This window comes from Fundulus heteroclitus, unplaced genomic scaffold (genome assembly GCF_011125445.2).
Source record: "Fundulus heteroclitus isolate FHET01 unplaced genomic scaffold, MU-UCD_Fhet_4.1 scaffold_105, whole genome shotgun sequence".
Lineage (NCBI taxonomy): Eukaryota > Metazoa > Chordata > Actinopteri > Cyprinodontiformes > Fundulidae > Fundulus > Fundulus heteroclitus.
This window is the reverse complement of record NW_023396518.1, coordinates 485,714-490,214: the sequence shown is the minus strand read 5'-3', so window position 1 is coordinate 490,214 and position 4,501 is coordinate 485,714. Positions and strand designations below refer to the sequence as shown.

The following is a 4,501-nucleotide window of genomic DNA, read 5'->3' as shown; positions in this document are numbered from 1 at the left end:
CATCCTCGACTGACATAAGGGACAGACACAAAATCTTCCTTCCAGGAGTCCACCGCGTGTCCAGCTGCAAATGTTCCACCGGGGGACAAGGGCTCTCCTTCGCCCAGTTTTCTCATTGGGAAAATTTGATCAGTTGCGTTGAGAGTCCAGCTGACCAGATCCATAATTTACAATTTGGAGGATATGTAAAAAGAGGCTCCAAAATATTGATGGAAGCAGAACCAGGGCAGATACAGGGGCGGGACACAGGAAATTAGAAGAGAGAAGGGGACAAAGAAAAGTGTTTGCCCTCACCGAGAGCAGGAAAAAAATGTTACACCCCATGGCCCACAGCCAGCCTAGGACATCCCTGGTAGCCCCACACCTCCATGACATGGCCCAGGCATCCACCCAAATCACAGTCTTCCACGTCCCAAGGCCTCCCCCACATCTCCAGTCCCCACCGCAACAGAAGTGCTGGGGCAAGAAAAGGAGGACTGCATCGTCCCCCTCCCCACACACACACAAACACACACAACCAACACACACACACTGTACCCCTAACGCTCTTTGCATTTGTGTCAGTGGTAATATCAGATATTGCTATGAATGCAGGTGTTTGTCTAAAGTACATTAAATTTAGGGTTGTGACTTGGGTGTCCAAGACTCCACTGCTTGCTGACAGCGGAATCTTCACCGCTCGATTGCAAAGCCCTAAGTGTAAGACGCAGTCTTGTAATTTGTGGCTTAAAACAATGGCATAAAATCGCTCCCATATTGTATAACCTCATTAGCATAGTATTAAAGCAATCAACTAGGTATTTTTAATACATATTTTATTAACAATATTAAAAATAATCAACTATTGTAAGCAACACTATGGGGATATTGTAAATAAACATATAATCTAGATTGGTCTGTTGCATGGGGTCCTTTGCCCATGCCATTTAGCTGACCCATCCTTCTATGAAAAGTTTTTGTAAACTCAGAAATGTTCACGTTACAGATTTTAGTAATGCAGAATAGGTGCCACATTGGCTCAAAGCAATTACCAATCTAGCACATTCAAACATACATCCACATACACACACGATCACTGTCCTCAGGCAGCCAAAGAGAGACAAATTACCTCCATGTCAGATAAAATCAGACTTGACATCATTTAATTAATTTCATTGTAAATTAGCATTTCCTAATATGATTTTTCCCTAATTTTTCAGTGTCTACGTCCTCCTCCCAGACTTGTCCTGAGGAAAACATAATTTTGAAAAATGATTTCCTTTTTTCATCCTCCCTCTTGCTTTCTCTGTCAGCTAATCCCTATTATATCTTCAGTTTTCAATGTTGCTCAACTATGTATGAAATGGTCTTAAAGTTTAAAACCAAATGGTCTAAATCTCACTGATAGCATAATATTTATTCTAAAACAGCGAGAACCATCTTAAGTTGCTGAACAGATTTGTTAGAGCAAAATATAAAAAAATGTAACAATTTTTCACATAACTTGCTGACTACCCTTGCCAACAAAACACATGAAGTACACATCTTAGAACATTTGATCTTATGAATGGGTGAATAGGTGAAACACAAGTAAAACACGTTTTTGCACAGTTATATTTTTAGAACAGTCTAATGGGATAGTGTGTCAGTGTTGCCATAAAATCAGTGTATCAATAGAATACCCTTATTCAGAAGACATAAGGGGTCTGGATGGCATGCACAATAAAAGGTTAGGGTTTTGCAAGGCAATGAAAGTACCCTGTCAATGATGTCTTAAGATGCACAAGTAGCAAGTGCTGACACTTTAACATAGGTATGATTTTTTAAAATGCGGAGCTTTGCAATAATCGATTCAATATAATTTTATCATTATCATTATTGTCATGGCCATAATGGTATTTACCAAAATATGTACATTGTACTGACAGAACAAAACAGTGTTCCAATGGTAAAATATTGTCTTTGTAACATTTAATTTTGTATTTGTTTTTGACTTAATCCGAAGGTTTCATTGTCAGTGTTCAAAGTTGTATAGAGTTACTCTATTTGAGAATCTGTGCCAATTACTAAAAGTGACACTTTGGTCCTCGCTCAGCGTATCACCATCTTACCAGCTGACAAAGGAAGATGCACCATTAACCTCAACACTACTGTCCTCAACACATCTTAGCCCCTCTGATGGGACACACATCATATAGAGAACTCCACAGATTTTACTAATAAAGTCAAACATCTGAAGATGGTGCCAGGAGAAACTCTTGTATCTTTTGATATCACTTCACTTTTCACTTACATGCCCACATCAGATGCAGTAGAATTAGTCAGGAAACATATTTAACAAGATGATAACCTGAACAACAGGACTCATTTTACTCCAGAGCAGATCTGCACCCTACTGGACCGTCGTCTTTCCACAACATACTTCAAGTTCAATGATCACTTTTACAGACACAAGCATGGTTGTGCTATGGGATCTCCAGTGTGTCACCGATTGTGGCCAATCTTTACATGGAAGAAATGGAAAAGAGAGGTGTAGAGTCTTTCTGGGGAACACCACCAAGCCACTGCTTCAAATTTGTGGACAGTATCCAGGCAAAAGAAGTAGAAGCTTTCACCAGACACATCAATTCAATGGACAACAACAACAACAAGTTTACCAAAGAGGATGCCAACGACAACAAGCTGCCTTGTTTGGACTGCTTGGTGAGCATGAAAAGAGATGGAAGCGACAACATTGAAGTCTACAGGAAACCTACTCACACAGACTAATATCTTCCTTTTGATTCTCAAAATATTCTGTCATGAGAACCTTACACCATTGAGCAGAACAAGTCCCTACTAGGACAAAACAGAAGGGAAGAACAAAGAACAGAAACATGTCAAACATGCTCTCCAAAATTGTGGATGCCCTAACTTGGCTTTTGTCAAATGGGCAAGGAAATCCAAAAGACACATCGCAGAACACAATGTGGAGAATAACAAGCACTAAAACATTGCCAACCCATAAGTCGCAGGATTCTCTAAAAAACTTGGGAGGATTTTCTCTAAACCCAAGATCCCAGTACATTTCAAATCCAACAGGACTCTTAGACAGAGGATGCTCCATCCTAAGGACAAAACACCCAAGCGTGAGGTGAGCAGAGTGATGTATGCAGTTCAGTGCAGTGAGGAATGCTCTGATCTTTATTTTGGAGAAACCAACCGACCTTTCCACAGACACATGTCTCAACACAGGAGAGTTACTTCCTCAGGACAAGACTTAGCTATCCACCTGCATTCAAGGATAAATTACACTCTTGAGGACCAAAATGTTAATATTTTGGACAGAGAAGAAGATGGTTTGAGGGAGGGGAGAGGGAAGCCATTTACTTAAAGCGAGAGAAACGAACTTTAAACGGAGAGGAGGAGGGGGGGGGGTGTCAGGTTTCAACTTTCAAAAACTTACAAAACAGCAATAGTTTTGATTTCTGCCAAGTTTCACCCCAATTCACACCTCCATGCATGTGACCACAACATTTCTCCTGTGAGCCAGGCAAACGATGAGCCTAACGGCTCTCCATTGTTAAGGGCGATAAGTTCCAGGTGGCTCGTCATGCGAATTTAAGCTCCATAAAGCTTGGAATTCCACACTACTACTTCAGACCTTTTGAATTAATTGTTACAGTGCTGCCTAATGGAGCTGCTTCTATTATCACAGGTAGGTGATCGGGTGAAACTTTCTCAGCCTCCATGCTTCAAAAATATAGTCATTAATTATTAATTTATAAGGATAGAACAATAATATTAAATAATGCTTGCCAGATACTATGTATGCAAAATGTTAGTGACTAGAATATGATTAAGAGGGCATTGTTTCAGTAAACAGCTGTGTAAGTTCCAGTATTGCAATGAAAATCACATTCTTGGGCTGGACCATTGATTGTAAAACCATTTGAGACATAGAATAATGGAGTCTCACTAATCAGCACTCTAATCTCTCTTTTGCTTGCATAGTGGCATGGCAATGCATAATGAGAGATGTAATTCCCTTGATACAATACAATTGCTTCTGCTAATGCACTGCTACACTGAACGATGTAGTGGATGCTTATTCTGTGTATGTATATGAATGTGCCCAGATGGCAATATTGATTTTTCTACTGTACATATGGATATTTTAAAATATCTTTTTTTTATCATCTGCAAGTTTCACTTTTATTTAACCAGTGCCACGGTATATGTACTTAATGTTCCACAGGTGAGTCATGTACAATGGGGAAATCTAGAAATTCACAGAGGAGTGTGATGAGCAAAGGTCTAAGTACAGTAGTTAACATTTTTGACACATGTTCCTTATTTACTTCTACACAATACTGTTCTAAATTTAATACTAAAGCAGTTTTACCATTTACACCTTTTGACACCCTTATAAAAACTTCTGATAATGTAAAAATAATTCTGTGTGTTCACACTAATGAAAGTCCTTTCACTTGGAAGCGGAACAAAATCACCTCAAAAAGTGGGCCTTGGGCGAGTTATTTGT

The 4,501-nt window shown here is 39.5% G+C and overlaps 1 pseudogene; it reads left to right on the top strand.

Annotated features, from left to right (window-relative positions):
- The first annotated feature begins 2,167 nt into the window (after window positions 1-2,167).
- Window positions 2,168-3,583, top strand: LOC110369501 (annotated as a pseudogene).
- The last annotated feature ends 918 nt before the right edge of the window (window positions 3,584-4,501 follow it).